The sequence below is a fragment of the Astyanax mexicanus genome, chromosome 2, assembly GCF_023375975.1.
Source record: "Astyanax mexicanus isolate ESR-SI-001 chromosome 2, AstMex3_surface, whole genome shotgun sequence".
NCBI classification, from domain to species: domain Eukaryota; kingdom Metazoa; phylum Chordata; class Actinopteri; order Characiformes; family Acestrorhamphidae; genus Astyanax; species Astyanax mexicanus.
Genome location: NC_064409.1, coordinates 60,916,275 through 60,936,526, shown reverse-complemented (window position 1 = coordinate 60,936,526; position 20,252 = coordinate 60,916,275). Strand labels below are relative to the sequence as shown.

Here is a 20,252-nt window from a genome sequence, read left to right as displayed (position 1 = left end):
TTAATCATCAAAGTACCCCAAGGTTTCTTTGAAAATAAAAAAAGGAATAAACCCTGAGAGTGATTCGGTTAATTCCGTTTTTGTTGATTAAATGTCAATATGCATGACATGTGAGCGCTCTTCTGTGGAAACAGATTACTGCTGGATGCATCTAATATCCATCGTACTGCTCCAATCAACCAGGGAGTTAAAGAAAAAAAACACACTTAGATGGGGGAGTAGTTGCCTCCAGTGTCACCATCTGTTATTTATACAATTGTTGCCTCCTGGGGAATGCTGAAAAAAGCTACATATTGCAAGAGAAAAAAATATATAGAACATTGAAAAAAGACGTATTATCTTTTTTAATCTTTTCAATTAGTTGACCTTGATTTCCCATTGGTGAGAATGTTACAGTGTTACAGGGGAAAGGTTAAACATGCTATTTCTGAACAAATATATAATAAAGAAAGCATTCCAAAAATGTGGGAATGATTTAAATGTGGGGTTGGGTCAGCTAAAGCTGTATTCAGATGGGAATAGTTTTTAATGGTGAGGGGGTGGGTAATGTACAGATGTTTACTACAGGACATCAGGAAAATACATGACTGATTCATACAGAATAAGAAATCTCAGCATAAATGACTGGGAGATGGGAGTGGCTACTCGATTTACACACTGCTGTTACCTACAAAAACTCCTGACTTAATCAATATTAAGCATAGTCTTCTGAATATAGTGTTTGCTACATATACTTTAATGCCATCCTAAACGTAACTAAATGTGTCCTCAACCGACTCTGCACTTCAGAAAAACTGTGACAGTATATGTTTTTTTAACAGTATTTGAAGTAACATTTACCCTCATTACAGTTTACACTGGGTTATTTTTACAGCTTGTTTTACAGAAGGATAAATGATACAGCATATTCGAATCTCACTAGTAATAATGGCAGTTTTACACTCAGCTTCCCAGGAAAAACTAATCCTAAAACTAATCCTTTTCAAAAAGAGCTTAAAGCTATTTTTTTTACACACAATTAAAATAATTAAATCTTTTTAGACCGTATTTCTCAGACCTCTCAGGCTTATTTAATCGAAACAAACCACAAAACTAACGTGAAAATGAGTGGAAGTCTTTAGGTGCTTGGTCCCCTACATCAGATCCCACACATAATATGGTAGTTGCTACACAAAATATTTTAGAGTATCTTTTAGAAAAAAAATGGGGATACAAAATCCCAAAAAAACATAAAAAACTATTAAACAGTAGTAGGGGAGGCTGATCTGTTATTATTTTATTTTTTTACTTTACCTGACAGTTGTTTGTTAGATAGATACATTATGTCAAAAAGGAATGACGGACCATTAAATAAATTAATAATAATGGGCCAATAGAAATGAAGCAGTATTTACAAAACAAAAACAGATACAGTTATGTTTAAAGAATAGCACTTCAATCACTTCATATGCTTCAGTAAGAGTTGGAATAAAATACATATTCTAGGCAAATGCAGCATATGTATTGTACAGTATAGACAACCTAATATATATATATATATATATATATATATATATATAAGTACAGTGAGTTTCAGCATTACAGTGAAGTGCAGAGTGGTGAGAGAGGTGGTTTGGGGTGAAAGTCCATGAGCTGTTGGTGTGATATTGAGGACAGGACACGTTACCAATATCCTATGTCTAGCGGCTGTACAGCAGGCTGTTGGTCTGGGAAAAGAAGCTAAGATCTTCCTGCACGTGCAACACAGGAAAATAAATCATCCAACTAGTACATGTCACGGCTGCTTAGAATTTCTGTGATGAATAGCACTCATTAGTTTATGGCTCCCATTCCTGCGCTGCCCATTATTTCCCCCCCAAAAAAAGGGTTATTAACAAAAGTATGTAAAAATTTAATTTGTCACAAGTCATTAAAGAGGTTTATTTGAGGTAAACAAACAAACAAAACCTAGTCTTTGCAACAAACAACAACATCTAAACAGCCTAATCATCACAACGCTAAGGAGAAATGTAACGTGATGGTCATTAATGTCAAGCTGCATGGAATGTATGATTACAGTACGATAACAGCATCATAAATCATGTGAATATACAATATGTTATCTCTGTCACTGGGGTGGTATCACTCTCATCACCAGGGTGGTACCTTTAAAGGAAGGGTTTCTGCACCATAATACATTTATGTTTTTTTTTTGTTTGTTTTCCTTTACTTTTAATGCAAACTATTTGACCTTATAGACCAAGTTACATCTTTTGTGGTACATGTCTGTAAAATGCTCCTGAGCATAAAATAACCATTTTTTTATCTATTTATTAAATTGTTTATACATGCACTAATAATGCACTACACAACAACATGCATGCACTAATGCGGGCAATAATGCACTGAAACTAAAGGATGCACAGCATGAAGGAACTTGCCTGAAGGAAAACTCTAATAAATTCACAAAACTAATACTCCACTGTATGGCTCCTATACTATATATGTACTTCTATATAAACTGTCACATATATTAAACAGATTTCTGTCAAATAAGGGAATTATAGAAGCTTCACACAATTAAGGTATATACTACTGGTGTTCCAACCCAGTACTCAGTATTTGTATTGGTCCTATAGTGGGCAAATTTAAATCAAATCAATTTTATTAGACTTAGACAAAACATGAAATATACAACTCAGAACCCCCAATAAACAACGAGGCAAGAAAAAACTCCCTCAGATCTGGAGGAGGAAGCAACCTTGGGAGGAACCAAGACTCAATTGTACCATGGACTATCAAGGTTAATACATAAAGGAGGACCCACCCTCCTTTAGTCAGGCAAGTAATAAATTAATTTTAAAAATATTAATACATTTTGGTGAATCACTGGATCGAATATCCAGATGTAAAAGAACAACAAGAAATAATGCATTGTTCTAACTACTCATTAGAAACCAGGTCTATATGTGTTTAATCCTAAACTTCAGTATTCATAACTTGCAGACATAACAGACAAGATATACTTCTTAGGACTTTTCATATCTACCCTTATCTAGCTACAGTAGTGTTGTGGACCTGTCATCAAGTATCAGTAAGTAATGTAGGTATTTGTTCTTTTAGGGAAGAAGAATAGTTGTGTCACAGCTTGGGCATGGTGTTATTTAGATGACTATTCAGATATCTGTAGTAATAGTTTAATTAATAGTGGTAAAAATATGGTATTGGTTTGGTATCGACAGGTATTACTATATAATTACTATACCATTAAATGTATGCATAGTATTTGTCAAAAATTCTTACTCAGTGGTCCTCACTGAAAGTTTGGAGAACTGCAATATATAACAGTCTAATTTCTGCCATTCTCTAAATGTTTGCTTTCTTTGAATAAATAACTTTAAGTCTTCCTTTTGATTAAAAATGCAACTGCAGCAGCCCAATTTCCTTTTCAATATACAGTCAATTGTTGCTCATTATTTGTGATTCTTATATGAAAGGTGTGTGCTAAAAGGGAATAGTATATTTTAGTATTAGTCTTTTAACTTTTTTTCGTCAATATTTCTAAAACGAATAGAGCTAAAATATATTCCCAGTTCCACTTAGCATATGGGACACTTTGTACTTTTGTAGAATTACAGACTGTAGTCCTGTATCTGTTTCTCTGCATACTTTATTATCACCCTTTGAGCCACTTGTTCCTAATGGTCAGGACCCCCCTACTAGAACACCAGAGAGCACGTATTTTTGGGGTGGTGGAGGCGTTTAAAACCTCCAGCAGCACTGCTGTGTCTGATCCACTCATACATATGCTCAGTGGAGATAAACAAAATAGATAACTGGTGCAGAAACAAGGAGGGGGTTCATAATGTTTTTGCATATATTTCATCCTAATTATTATTGTAAATGTAAAAATCTGTCTCTAACAGCATTCAAAACTGTCTGTTTTACACTTTTCAAAGCCATCTAACTTTTGCTATGCGTCGCTGATATACAGCTCTGGGACAATATATTCTTGGCTAATTATTATTGTTGTAATGGCCTTTGGAATTTATCACAGAAGGCTGCAATATGCAAATAAGTCACTTTTATTGTGCGCCGTGAATGCTCCGACCAGCTACAGATGGTCCAAATGAGCTCCTCTGTGTGTTTTGTGTATCAAGGGACAGATGTTCCAACAAATTTAAATAATTTTGGCCCGGATAATGCAGGCCAGTCTTTAATCATGGCATATAAAGGGTTCATCTCTTCACTTTAAAGGACCCACATCATGAAAAACCGAACCATATCAAAACATGACATTCAGTCCCCAGTCCGTGTATGCAAATGGAGCAGCGAAATGCAGTTTTTGAATTAATTGAAAAGAGCGATTTACATACAGTACAAGCCTTGATATTGTGCTGAAGCCTGGAACAGACGTTTTACACTCGTACTACAGTCTAATGAAAGGTAGGAATATATTAATTAATGTAGAGATACATTTCAATCATGTCTGTTCTATTACACCCACATCACACATTACAAGTAAACATAAAAGTACACTACCATGTAAACAAACCATGCCTTTTTGCCATGTCCCATAGAAGCTAAAGAGCGCAGCATTATCTTTTTTAATATGCTTATGTGCTGTCCTGCACTGATTATGAATTATGATTTCTGACACTTGTTTCTTTTCTGTTCATATTGACAATTCATAGGGCCAGCAAAAGACACTTGGGTGCCCTAAGCATAAACGCTTTCTGGTGTATATTTGTTGATTAGACCTTGTTATATTGTTTTTTAAATGTTTATTGAGCTATAAAAATATTTCCGTTCCATTTTCCATTTTCTCTGCCTAAGAAGCATGAGCAGCTTCTCCCCCAGCCCCGCTGTGCAACCAGCTACCGTAAAACACAGCTTAGACGTGCACTCCCACAGATTTCGCACAGATTCATATTTCTCTCAAATAAAGATGTTTATTTTGTATTGCTTATATAAATTAACATGCTTTATATCAGGGATCGGCAATTAAGTTTGGCTGCGGGCAAAATATTTTCCAAGCCATAAAAAAAAAAAAAAGAAATCTGTAAATAGGATGGAGTGCTAGAGACCAGTAGCTCTCCAGCCCAGAGGGTTGTTAAACCCAATTGCAGATCAGTTGAATTCAAAGCAGGTGAACACGCTCCTCACGTGGATCAAATTCGTGTCGTCAGAGTCACGGTCTAATACACTACCACTGCCCCAGCTAGCTGAATTGGGACACACAGCTGGGGAAAAAGCTAAAAAAGTCATGCCAAGCGTGGCAAAGAATCAGGGGAGAAATGTAAACAAAACTCGACAGAGAAGCAGGCAAATCCTGTCTTTCTTTAGAGACCTCTAATTCAGTGATCTAAAGCAAGGCTAAATAGAAACACCTGAGCTCACATGGCATTCATTAATACTAAAGACCACAACTCGACATTTTAAAATAAATTTAAAAACGATGGAATGAGAGCTTTAAGGAAAACAAAAATGGAAAAAAGTTGTATTGTATAGAAAGATTTATCTTTATATTATAGTGTACTGCACAAGCATATTGTAAAAAAAAAAAATCCCATCGCTTCTCCTCAGCGTTTCTTTTGTTTTTGATACTTTTTTTCTGACCCTTTTTGTATTATTAACCACTCTTTTTGCCTAGACCTGTATTGTTGTTTTGTTAGCCTTCTAGTTGTTGACCTGTTTTGTTATTTTGACAACCCTTTATTGCTTAAAAAAGCAAGTTCATTTACAACCATACATTGCTTAAAAAAAAAAAAAAAAAAAGATTTTTCATTTTTTTGGAAACAATTAACAGTTTACAGATGGTACGTTGCAATGGAAAAAAACTGAGCTTTAGAAATAGATAAAAAAAAAAAAAACTTATTATTAGTTGTGCTTTACTTTTCCTGAAATTACAGATGATACCAGAGAGCAGTAAGTACCCATTCTAAAGACTTTAGAGAAACTAAAGAAAACTGGTACAGGAAGAGGTCTAGTTGACCCACATGGCAAGATAAAAAAAAAATGCAGCTAGTGATGTTCTAAAAAAAATAACCAGTTCTGTTACTGTATAATATATTAAAAAGTGCAAAAGCTCAGTATACAAAAAAATAATGTTCACCTAAAATTCACCCAACCGTTATAATCTTTATGTATAATAGGTGATCCTCACCATACCTCCTAATCTCACTCACCTGCCAAATCATCCACAGTGCCAGCAGTTTCTGGACATCTTCACACTTAGTTTCACTCAGTGACTCTCCTACAGAAAGAGAAGACAGAACAAAAGAAAGAGAGATATGCATTAGGCAAACTATATAACAATTTCATCCTCGTCTACAGTTACTGTATGAGGCAATAAGAACATATGCATTGCTAAGCCTCTATATTTAATGATGCTGAGCCAGATATAGTTCTCCAACCCTAAGGAGCATTCTTATAAAGTTGTCAAAAACAACTGCTGAGTGGTGATTCATCAGCAAATGCTCAGGACATGCATGCTCCGGTACATACTGCATGCAGAATCCATACAATTCAGCTGCTTGAGATAGAGATAGCATCCTAAAGTGACTGACTAAGTGACTGACTAGCAGAGGGTGTAGAATTATACAAACAGCTTCCTTGCCACAGGAGATGAGTCAGACATCAGTTCTGCAAAACAAGCACAAGCTTCAGCATGAGCCTCAAATTTCATGTGCCTAAGTGCTTTGGCGAACACAAATTGTGTGTTTTCCTGAAGCGAGGGGAAGAGTAAGTGTAGAAATGCAGAGAGCAGGAGAATGAAACACAATATTTACCCCCTGCCTCAATGCAAAATAGACATTTTTGTGTCTATTTCGTGTCTTGTGTTCCTGTTTTTTGTTATTTTCTTGATTAGGTTGACAATGCACACTCTTTTTATATGTACTTTGAGCTACAATAAAGGTAAAGGCTTGGATTTAGTTGAAAATAATGGAATAACTGAATTTCAGGAGCAGGAACATCTTCATTGTCCTATAAATGCCATCTCTACCTTGTTCATATGTTCATCACATGGTATTTCACAAGCCACATAACCTCAATATATAACCTTAATTTAAACCAGGCATCTGATTTGGAGTTCCTTTAGTCCTTGATTCCAGTACTAGCTTACGTTCCATTTATCAGAAATGGAAATGGGTTTGACCTTCTATGACATGGTCCAAGTGTTCCTTATCTCTTCCAGTCTCCTAGAAGTTTCATTATGTTTCATTTAAAAAAAGCATTAAGGGCATTTTTTCATGTCCCATTCAACCATCCTATACATACATCCAATCTCTACATTGTTCACATGTTCACAACAACTTTCCATAATCCACAACTCATTTTCTCTGATTTTGCTATTTATAGGTATATGTTTGAGTAAAATGAACATTGTTGTTTTATTCTATAAACTACTGACAACATTTCTCCTAAATTCCTAATTAAAATATTGTTATTTAGAGCATTTATTTGCAGAAAATGAGAAATGGCTGAAATAACAAAAAAAAATGCAGAGCTTTCAGACCTCAAATAATGCAAAGAAAACAAGTTCATATTCATAAAGTTTTAAAGAGTTCAGAAATCAATATTTGGTGGAATAACCCTGTTTTTTTCATGCATCTTGGCATGGTCTCCTCCACCAGTCTTACACACTGCTTTTAGATAACTTTATGCTTTACACTCCTGGTGCAAAAATTCAGGCAGTTCAGTTTGGGTTGATGGATTGTGATCATCCATCTTCCTCTTGATTATATTGCAGAGGTTTTCAATTTGGTAAAATCAAAGAAACTCATCATGCAATATAACTGGACTGAACCTCTCCTGTCTCCTCCCTTTAAACCAGCCATATTTTTCAGTTCTAGCTTTACTTATCAGAGAATGGTCTGGCCCTCTACCACAATGCAGAAAACCACTAAATTGCAGCCGAGATGTCATCAGGTTCTACTCATCTCTTAGGCCAATTTCACACCTGCTCTTTTTAGTCCAGTTAAATCAGACTCTAATTCGTTTTCACCCTTAATGCTATTCGTTTGGGCAGGTGTGAATGCAGTAATCACACTTGCATATTGACCAAAATAACTGCTTCTTTGACAACAGCAGGTCTCAGTCTGGTCCCAACTGAAATTATTTATCTGTGGTTAGAATGTATCCATGTAACCATGATCAATGTTTTGTTTATTTCTTAATTGTATTTATACATATTTCTACATTATATATTAATATAAAATACATAAGAAACAATTAGAGAACACATATTGGATTACATAGTAAACAGTAAAAAAGTGTTTGTCCTCCACAATCCCCTAACCTAAACCTGATGAACTGAGATGATGATTTGAAGTGATTTGGAATGAGCTGGAGTTTCACAGCATGAAGGAAAAGCAGCAACTATTGTTCAGCACCTCCAGAAACTCATTCAAGATGCTGAGAAAACTCTACCTCACCTACCAGGTGACTCTCCTTCATGAAGACACTGAGATTAAAATACCAAGAGTGTGCAGATCTGTCCTCAAAGCTACTGTAAATGTGGATACTTAAAAGAATCTAAAAATATTCTGGTTTGTTTGACACTTTCTGTTCAAATAACAATTCCGAATGTGTTCCAGTAAAACTTTTAGTATGTAAAAAAAATAATAAAAAGGAATAAAACACATTTTTTTCAGTTTTGCCAAATCACCAATTTAAAAATACATGTGTTATTATTGGACAGTTAAAAAATATATCACTGTAGATTTGAAAACGGTCTGCTCCCACACTGTTACTATACAGCTTTGGAAAGAAATAAAGAGACCACTTCAGTTTCTGAATCAGTTTCTCTGATTTTGCTATTTATAAGTATATGATTGAGTAAAATGAACATTGTTGTTTTATTCTATAAACTATGGACAACATTTCTTCAAATTTGCAAAAAAAAAAAAAAAATCATTTAGCGCATTTAGTTGCAGAAAATGAGAAATGGCTGAAATGACGAAAAATAATGCAAAGAAAACAAGTTCATATTAATAAAGTTTTAATAGTTCAGAAATCAATATTTGGTGGAATTAACCTGGTTTTTAATCACAGTTTTCATGCATCTTGGCATGTTCTCTTCCACCAGTCTTACAGACTGCTTTTGGATAACTGCTTTTGCCACTCCTGGTACAAAAATTTAAGCAGTTCAGTTTGGTTTGATGGCTTGTAATCATCCATCTTCCTCTTGATTATATTCCAGAGGTTTTCAATATGGTAAGATCAAAGAAACGCATCATGCAATATAATTGGACTGAACTCTGAACAAAACAAACTTCTGATAAGGTAACTGATCCATTCTAAGTAAGAAGGGTATGGGTTCACCATCGACTGTGGTCACCATACTGATCAACACAAGGTACAGGCTTAGTTTTTACTCACTAAATTACAGCAAATTTCCAACACAACCTCCATACTTATCAGTGCTTACATCTCTACCAGCAGATGCCCTTTCTGTTTTTCTGATTTTGAAGAAAGCAGAACTTTTCTCAAGAACACGAAGCAGACAAAGGGACGTAGGGAGAAACTGGGGTGAGAGAGAGACAGCGAAAGAAAGAGAGAGAGAGAGAGAGAGAGAGACAGTCAAAGAAAGAATGACCTAAAGCCGGCCTGCACACTCCATTCCCTCGATAGGGGGATGACTGTTCTTCTACTCGTTCCCTGGAGACACAGAGTCACTAGCAGACAGAGGGAGAGGAACAGAAGCACGCTCACGTTAAATAAATCATAAGAGCATCTATTAATATCAAGGTGTAAATAACAGCGTTTTGTCCCACTGTTTGAGAAACTGCTGGAGCCTCCAGTCTCCCAGTCAGTGTTTTAAAGCGAGTCGATAAAAAGAGGGTCAAACACAGATAACTCCTCCACAGCTCCAGCTCTGCAGCATTACTGTTGCATTATCTCAAAATGTGTGCACTAGTTAATAACAGCAAGACACTGTGTAAACATGGCCCCCGGGCAGTGGTTCGGATCTGGGTGTTTGCAATGTGTGTGTGTATGTGTGTGTGTGTGCATGTTTGCATACCCTTCAAGCATAACATTATGACCACCTCCTTGTTCCTTGTTCCCATTGCTGTAGGAACTGGGGGTGTGAATATCAACACCACAGTCTGTATTTACGCAGTTACTGTTTGGGTGGTGGCATGAGTGGATCAGACACAGACAGCAGTGCTGCTGGAGTTTTTAAACACCTCAGAGTCACTACTGGACTAAAAATAGACAGCCAGACGGAAATATCCGAAAATACAGTACCAATAGCATCCTGTAGGCAATATCCTGTGCCCACTGATGAAGGACTAGAGGATGGCCAACACAAACTGTACAGCAACTGTGAAGCTTTTGTCTCTGACTGTACATCTAGAAGGTTGAGCACTTAAGTACGAGTAGGAGTATCAAACAGAGTGGCTAGATACAGTGAGTGAACACATTGTTTAAAAACTCCAGCAGCACTGCCGCTGCATCTGATCCACTCATACCAACACAACACACACTAATATCTCATACGCCACCATTTGTGGGTCTTGTGGGGTCCAGACCATTGAAGAACAACAAGAGGAAAGGAATAAAATGCAGAGATAAAGTATGTATAGTATGTAGAGTAGCAGATACAAGACTATGCTCATCAGAGCTTAATAAATGGATAATGGTGTAGAAACAAGCAGGGTCATTTCTGGGCATTTTAAGGGACCCAAGCCAAATTAATCAAATTCAAAGTTAGAAGAAGAATGTTGAAAAGAAGGCTATTGCAATGTCATGTCATTAAATATGATTGACAGTGAATCTGGAACAGATCTGCATTTTCCGTTCCTGTTAATATAAAAGGATATTACAGTTTGTAGTCATATTATTAGCTCATTTAATAACTATTGTAGTTTGTTACTAGAAGTAACTTTGACTGCCAGGTTTGGTAACTAACAAACATTACTCATAGGTTGTGATGCTAAAATGTACCATTTGTACAAGACCTGTAGGCTTTAATTTTTCCTAAATAAATTATAACTTTCCCCATCTTTTTTTTTTTTTTTCATTTCTGGCTTCCTGATAGCTCTGCTTCATGATTGTTAAAGTTTCATATTTTGCTGGCTGCAGGAATCACTAACCTGGCTGGCTGGCTACTGTAAGCAGCTGATAGGAGGGGTCCCTTTTAGGGGGATTCCAATAACAGTGTTGTTGGACTTTCCTGCATTGTCATAGAATTTAAAGGTGTTTTCACAGAGTTCGTCAAAGTTCGTTGCATTTAATTCATAAACAGTTGTTGTCTGGGGGCCCCAGACCAACTCAGGTATTTAAGTATTTGGTTTGCTTGCCTTGTTGCAACGGCCTTGTAAATATGGTGATGGGGATGGTTTTAATGTTCTGCTTGTTTGTTGTTTGTATCTGCAGGGATAAAAAAAAAGAAAAAAAAAAAAAGTTATGACCGCACTTTACAATTTTCCCTAGTTTCCATTTGCAAAGCTGGCACACCCTTGACTGGCAGCCACTAATGCTAAAACAGCAATCACGTTAATCATGTTCGGTCTAATTTTCATCATCATCTTCATCATCGTCCCCTCCATCACACAATCACCATAACAATATCCCTCTCATACCTCCTACTGACAAAACTCCGTATCATCATTTTCCGCCGGCACAACGCGGCACCTACATATCTCTCAGGCTGAGGAAATATGCCAGCTATAATTAGTACTGAGAGACATACATATTCAAGCGCGCATACATTAGCTCAGGGTGAACAGAGGCAGGCTGCCTGGGTTAAGGAGACCTGTTCAAGCCACACGACGCGGCAAACGGCGCGGTAACGTATGACCCAATCTGGGGAATAACCCACGCTAGCAATAACTGATTTCATTTAAGCCCCCAGACCACCTGATGGATACTGACTGCTGGAGCTGTTAATCATGTGGCAGACATTCGTGCTGACTGGCTTCACACTCTGATTCATTGTGAACTTTCTGGCTGCGTTACTAGCAGGGTGCCGAACCAAAAACATCTATTTATTCATTTTTATATCCACTTCATCTTTGGCAGAGTCATGGAGGTGTGCGGCTAAACTGAATTCACTGAGGACGAGGTTGGCGCATCCTTTATTTTAACTATTCTATTAAAGTAAATTACTGATGTAATTATGGATTTCTTAAGCCTACTGTGCAGAACTAAATATTTTTTAGTCCTGACACTGTCAGACTGCACATTTAGGACAATTGTACTGCTAAAGACTCCATTTCCCAGGATTCTCAGTCCATAGACTACAATGACTCGGCTGAACATGTGAGACTGCAGCGTTCAGCCTCGCCCACATTCTGATTGTTCATTTCCCACACCTGTGTTCACCTGTATATATAGCTCTTTGTTCCCTTTGCTTTTGGTTCTCTGCTGAGTATTATCTAGTTCACTAGCTCTGTTACAAAGCGTTTTTTTTTTTTTTGCTTTCTTGTCTTTTTCATTCTTTGTTTACTCTCTTGTCTAGCCCTATAGTTCTGCTGTTGATCTTTAGTTATCAACCTTGCTTTCCTCTCTGACTTCTCTCTTGCCTTATTCCTATACTCTCGTTTAACCGTGTACCGACCCTGCTTCTGGCTCACTATGTTCTGATGTGTTGCTATTTATTGCTGTCCTGTTAATCACCAGTTGTACTGTGTACACCAATCCCTTTGGGATCAGGTTTATCAATAAATCTGTGTTTTACTCACTTCGCCCTGGCCCTGGTGACAATATTGTCATTATCATTATCATAGAGGGAAATGTGACCCAACTCGGTGTACTACACTGGCTATCAAAAATATAGATAGATAGATAGATAGATAGATAGATAGATAGATAGATAGATAGATAGATAGATAGATAGATAGATAGATAGAAGTACATTTGGGCACTGCCTACACTTTAAAATAAGAGTGACCAAATGCTGGCACAGAGAGTGCTACAGTTATACAACATGTGCTGTTGTTTGAGTGTTGGTTATTTTTAATCTCGTGTGGAGGGACTACTTTTGTCAGGGGATGCTACTGGCCTGTTGCCTATCTTTATTAATAAAGCTTGGAACTAATTCTGTCAGGGTTGTGCTTTATGTTTGAGGTATTTTACTTTACTAAATCCTAACTTTGTTATACAACAAGTTTACTTCTTGTGTAAACAAGAGTGTGTCTCTGTAACTTACAGGAGTGTCCTTATGTATGGACAGGGTTCGTAGTGTCATGAAAAACCTGGAAAAATCCTGGAATTTGAAAATATCAATTTCCAAGCCTGGATAAGTTTTGGAAAAATAAAAATACCCAGAAGGTTTTGGAAAAGTGGATGTTTGGTCTACAAATCTTTGTGTTTCAGTTTATCGATGGAGAAAATCTATTTTAAGCAAACAAATGCATCAGCTCAGAGTTAATTCAGTAATTTAGCCCGACACAATGGAGCTCTCAGGATCTGACACACATTTTATTATTAAAAATTGTGTGTCACATTCATTTTAGGCCAACTATAATCAATTTTAATAATAGTTTTTTGTTGATTTTTGGTTTTATTGTGCATGTCTGCACTATGGTCATGAAAAAAAATCCTTGAAGTCATGGAAATGTCATGAAATAAATCATGGAAATTTATTGGTTAAAAAGTGTATGAACCCTGTTTGGGTTCATACCTGTTTGGGTTTAATACAGTCAAAAGACACACCTTAAATTCAGTGGGGATTTTTGTAATTTTAATAAATGAATGAATCATTAGTTGTATTTTTTCTGCATTGCAGATTAATACTAAAGAAGAAAAAAAACATGGAATAATTCACCAAACAAAAAAAAAGTGTTTTTTTTTTTTTTTTTTGATTCTTCAAAGAAGGCACTACTTAGATGACGCTTAGATGACAGCTTTGCACATCCTGGCATTTTCTCAGTCAGTCAGTTTTAGTTTTAGACTTTCAGTTACAGCTGTGCCAGTCACAAAGACCATCAAACGTATGATGAAACTGGCTCTCATCAGCCCTTCCCCCACCAAAAATAAAAAAGAGCAAGAGTTACCAGCCTCAGAAACCACAAGTTAACAACACCCTAGATAAAAGCCAATCTAAATGCTTTACAGAGTATTTTGGTTTGTTGAACACTTTTCAGTTACTACATGATTCCTTTTGTGTTTCTTCATAGTCTGGATGGCTTCAGTATTAATTTACATCATAGGGAAAAAAAAAAAAATTGTGCCCCATGGGTAAGAGAGGTGCACCTATACTCTATACTACATGCTATTTAGGCCTCTGCTCTGATAAACTATCTCTGATAAAGGATGGGCACCACGCTAGTGAGAGAAGTTGAGAGTGGTTAACTTTTTTATAGTAAAAAAAAAATCAACTTTCCTTTTTTCTTGGTTTGTTTGGTTCTTTTCTGTGGTTGTATCCACAGTAGTCCTGGCTAATCCAGCAGCCTTATTGTATGTTTGTGCTGGCTTAACAAAAGCTCCTGTTGGCAGATGCTCTCAATTCACTCCTTTCTGTTTCTTTTTTGGACCAAACAAATACCAAATGTTTGATCCCACTGTTCCACAGACCAGTTGTTCCAACTTTGGTCCTGAAGAGGACCTACTGCACATTTGTATGGCCTCTGAACACACCTGATCTACACAAAAATTTGCAGGGTAGGGGGTCCTTAAGGGTCAGTGTTGGGAAAGACTAAACTAAAGTAAGTTATTCTCAAATATGATCCTGGAGGCACCATGCCCTGCACATTTTTAGCTTTCCCTTCTTTTAAAGCAGCACTAGGTAGGATTTTCTTGATTTTTGATCTTTTTAAAGAAGTAAAATTATAGCTTGAAACTCACTGCAGCGCTGCATTGAAGTGTAATAGGAGGAATAGCGGTGCTCTCGTGTCTGTCTCTGGCTCCTTTGAGCTCAAACCAGACCAACGCTCGCGAGAACGGCGACCTGCTTTCCGACCTTTAGTTCTAACAGATCTACAAGGACTACTGGTTCATTCATTACAAACTAACATACAGACACTCTGGCAGAAGCTGGAAAGAGACCGAATATGTCTGTGAAAGCCAGAAAACGAGAAAGAGAAACTAATCCGCCTGAAAGATTTATTACACTCTGCAACTGTAGGGGGAGCCCACGAGCACAAAATCTCAATCCTACCTAGTGGAGCTTAAGAACACCTGATTGATCAAATCAGCTCATTAACGGTGAGTTTTTTAGAGTAACAATCGTTGGGTTAAAGCAGGGAAACCACTAAAATGTGCACAGAATGTGAACGTCTCCAGGACAAGGCTTGAGAAACACTGTTCTAGACCAAAAAGTGGGAGTATACTGCAGACCTCCAACCCTGTAAAAACAACATTTTATTTCAGGGAGGTAGCTCAGAATTCAGAGGACTCACAGCAAATTCTGTTTTTTTGGAATAAACTCGCTGAGAGTTAATATCAACTCATTTTAAGTGTAAATGCATGACCATCAAATACACTCTATGACAGAGTTAAACTTACTCTTTTCTGAGAGGTGGCCTTTTAACTCTGTTCAGGAGTTAAATCTGAACTGTTGTGGGAGTTAAAATACTAAACTCCCATCTAGATTAAAATACAGCTCTCAGCTGGAGTTCATTTTTACATAAACTCTTTCACAGTGTTAACATATAATGCAAAAATCAGTGTTAATAAATGAATATTATTAAAAACATTGAAAATTTTTAAAACCCTGGAACATTTAGGAGTTAAAATGACAACATAAAGCATCATTACTGATTACAGTAACAATTTCATACTCAACATGAGTATGTCAGTGTGTATTTTTACACTGCATGGCAACTTTAATCCTGCACCTGCAGTTCTCAGTGCATTGCCAGCACTTTGCCACACTTAACAGTGCAGAATATCATAACTTGCAACAACATGTCAGCTAGGCAAACAACCATTTTATAAAATATCATGAAATACTCCATCACACTGATGGTAAGCCGGGATTGGGGGACACGTCCATTAGAGAGTTCAGTCACAATCCTCAACACCTTGGAATAAACTCTGAAATAAACTGTACACCACCAAAGAATTTTCCTCAACTCAACTTGTAGTCTTAATTGGAGAACAAACTCACACAGCTTAACACTTTTACACATTTTTTTTTCCTTAACTCCAGGTTTTCCAACTCCAGAAATTTGCTGTGCTGGTACTGCCAATGTCCTCAAAAGTTCTCAGTGATTTTCACACCCAGTATCTGTGATTGTGTTGTGATTGAGTGGCATATAATATTAGAAAAAAACCTGATTAGGGATGGAATAGTAGCATTTGAATGCAGAAAAAGAGTCCCTTTATTTTCTTAATGTTCTACCAATTCAAGGTTAGTCCCCAGAAAGGTTAACACACAGTTTAAAATGTGTGAATTGCTTCATCGTCATGCTTCAAATTTCCAACCCAAAAGGCCATCACAGGCTTCTAATTGCTCTGTGGGTTCCAACTACAGAAGCAAACTGGTGCTGAATGAATCACAGAAACACCAATTAGCACACAGCATAGGGGAGGAAATAAAAGATCCCAGGCACTAGCATGTGCTTTACAGTGTGAATCATTACCAGATAGGGCGCCGCTGCACTATTGGTATTGCCCCCATTGTAGTGCTATTTGACAGAGGCCTGCTGGCTAATGACGGGAAGACATGCTACAGTCATTAGCGCAGCCATTCAAACATGACCTCCGCGGTCTAAAAATACATGTTCTGCACACCTCTATCACGGCTAAAGACGGCTTTGACGTAGTGCAATTTTGAAGCTTTTCATCTCTAAACTACTGCACTAGGAGAAAAGCAAGAGTGCAAGTGTACATAATGTGCCCTGTGTTGAGACGTTCCTGTTTGATCACTTTGACGTTGTTTTCTTTTAGTGTGAAGAAATATAGCATCGTGATATGGTTCATATCTCTGAGGAGAAGGAATCAGGAAAATATGATCTCTTAATTAGAATAGAAACATCAGGAGACAACCGGCTCAGTGGAGAGAAGTTTACTATTTATTACTATGTAGTTAAACTGTAATATGTATGTATTACTATCTCAATTCACCATGTGTGGCATAATCTGTTTACTGTCACTATATGCAATATCACTACTAATTTACTATATACTAATTTATCTGCTATGTATTGACATTGCATATACAGGAAATAAAACTTTCTCTATCCTTAGTTTTTTTAAGATTCAATTTTTATATTCTGTTTTATATAGTGTTTGTATATTTCCTGACATGTCTGTTCTGTCCTCTGCCCTACTGTGGCATTAATAAAGGATTATCTTATCTCAATGAAGTAGAGTAGAATGTAGATGAATGATAGTGAGAGTAAAGTGACTGAAAATTATATTAAATGTGCATATATCTATATATTTGAATTAGAAACACATACAAAAAAAAAAAACACGAACAAAGGTCTCATTATCTAACATTGGTATGTCCATTGGACTGCAGGTTGCGGCTAGTACCATGGATGCTAGCTATCAAGTACCTAAAAGGGAACCGGAAAGAAATAACTGAATGTTAGAAGGAAACACATGTTGTAGCCCCTCCTCCCCCAATCTAATATCCTATTCATTTCCTCTGTGTTCTATTAGCAGGTTTTATCTACCACTAGTACCCTGTACTATATACCTCTGATAGGTCTCTGATATCCATTTCTTCTCAATTTAGCATCCTATAAATCAATATCTACCTTGTTCAGATGTCCAAAACAAAGATTGAACATTTACAAAAAAACAAAAAAAACAAAAACAAAAAAACCTCCAGGCCAAAATTATTCCATTCAGTCTCCTGATGGAATGGTCTGGACTTTCCTGTCAAAAAATCATACGCTTTATAAATGAGTATCAGCTTCTTACACAGATATACTGCTCAGTTTAACCTTATGTTACTACACATGTTACTGCACAGAGGTTCTTAGGTTGTCCAATAGTTTTACAATAATTCCCTAGTAAATGAAACATTAAAATGACAAAAATAGTTTCTTGAAATGTGTCATAAGTGTAATACAGGAATTAATTAACTGTATTTTTACAGCTTTTAGCTCACACATTTTAGGAAACCCACTGCAACAAATTAAAACATTTTCTGTATAAATATCTCATCTTCATGAAGTTAATCACCGGATTATTGAATTCACTTGTCCACACTCAACATGTTTAATCCTTGCCTCTTATGTTGGCTCTCTTATGTTTTTTTTTTTCAGACCTGATTCCAGCCTACCCTCTGATATATCCTTGGCTGTCTGTCTCTCATTTATAGTATGTCTGCTCTCTCTTGCCGCTATTTACTGGTGTTGACCCTGCTTGTTCTGACTACTCTTTATATTGATACTTCTTTTAATAAATAACCTTAATGGTATCTGTGCACGTCTGAGTCCTGTACAGTAGGGGTGTAACGGTACGTGTATTCTTTATGAACCGTCACGGTACGGGGTTCACAGTTCAGCTCTGGACCTGCAAGGTCAGGGCAACTCAAATGAGCTGAAATGCACATTGCTGCTGAATCAATCGCCTGCAGTTCCTCTCTAAATGAAAGGAGGGGTGGGCCGCGGCACTCTCCCTCTCTCTGACCTCGCCGGACCCGGCCGGCTCACCGCAGAGGCAAAGCTAGCTCTGAAATCAGCGAGGACGGCCAGTCCATTTGTCATCATCTAATGGTAAATCCATCTGTGTCTGCACCGGTGTCGCACGCGGGGGGCAGCTAACAGTGACCTGACAGGGCATGTAATGAGGCATCGTATAGAAAAGAAAGCGAGAGAGAGAAACAGAGATAAAACTGCTGCAGTATCGACTCCAAAGCTACAGCAGGATGTATCAAACGCTCCGCGCTCTCTCTCTCCACAGCTCTCTCAACAAGTTTCAGCTCAAAAAAACACAGGACAAATCCACACATCCTTTTCAGATCTCTGGCACAGTCAGCTGTCAGGCTTTTGATGATGCTGATATCAAACATAATCAGCAAAAGAAATGAAGACAGCTCATTCATCACAGCTAAAGGTTGTAATTTAGCGAAATCGCACCCAGCGTAAGGACGCGCCATTCTGATTCATTTCAATTCACCGTCGTTTCATTAGCAGCGTGATGTATAATTAATAGATTAACATGCTATATGTGCTTTGTGTACAGATGGGATGCTTATTTGAGGGTTTAATTTTAATTTGCAATGCTGTGTGATGTGGATGTGTGGCGTATGTGTGTGTGTGTGTTTGAGAGAGAGAGAGAGAGAGAGAGAGAGGAAAAAAAAACACAGACTACATGAGTTTGTGCAATAATTAGCATATTGCTACAGTCCTCATACAAATCCTATCCTCATTTTTGTCCTGAATGTGAAATATGTGTCTGAGACCAGCAAGTCATGCAAGCTCCATTTATAAAATCTGTCCTTGGCATTCTAGTGATGCCACAGTAGTGGAAACTTCGCTTATTAGAAAATAAGAGCATGAAAGTGTATGAAAGTGTGCCCTTTTCACTATGTAGTACAATACTTTTTTCCTTTTTTTTTGTAACAGCATCCAAAACAGTGTAAATTTTCATACAATTCCTTACATTGCTTGGTTTGACATCTTATATGCAGAATCTCTGACGAAGGTTCAGATTCAGATTGTTAATGTTGTTAACAGACATGTATAAAGTATTAGAGACTCAGACATAAGTAAAAGGACAAGTGCTCTATCAAAAAAATTGACTTGAGCAGAAGTTAACATTTTTTTTTTGCACCACACTTAATTAGAAGTACTAAAGTATTTTAAATTGTTTGTACTTTTGTACTGTATTTTTCACACTATAAGGCACACTTAAAATACGCTAATTTTCCCAAAAATCGTCAGTGCACCTTATGTATGAATTTTACCAGTCAGGCTGTAAGGAGCAGTAAAGCCACTCCACTTAGAGACTTGAGACTGGAGCAGTATTCGCATATGCTGCTAACTGTGCTAACCGCTAGCTATTTTTTCCATTCAGAGGTGAGTATTATCAGCCTGTAGCCTGCTGCTAACCCTGGCTAGCACTGCTGGAGCAGCATTAGCTTTACCTGCTAACCATGCTAAGAGTGAACTCTTTAGCATTTTAGAGGTGAGTATTATCAGCCTGTAGCCTGCTCCTAACCCCAGCTTGCAATGTTCGAGCAGCTTTATAATTACCCGCTAACTGTGCTAAGCACTAGTTACGTTTTTCGTCATTCAGATGTAAGTATGTCGAACTGTAGCCTTTCCGTTTACCGCCTTAAAAACAAACTACGTGGGAAGAATTGGTAGCTTATATCACCCTGGATTACCGGAACACTCAGGGTTCCTCAGTTTAAGGCT

The 20,252-nt window shown here is 37.2% G+C and overlaps 1 protein-coding gene across 1 annotated transcript in view; it reads right to left on the bottom strand.

Moving 5' to 3' along the window:
* lrrc4ca (leucine rich repeat containing 4C, genome duplicate a) overlaps positions 1-20,252 on the bottom strand; it is a 149,985-nt gene that overhangs the window by 43,405 nt on the left and 86,328 nt on the right. Inside the window, exon 2 of the mRNA XM_049475217.1 lies at positions 6,168-6,235. The gene's annotated coding sequence lies outside the window, so the exon portion shown is untranslated. The remainder of the gene's footprint in view (positions 1-6,167; positions 6,236-20,252) is intronic.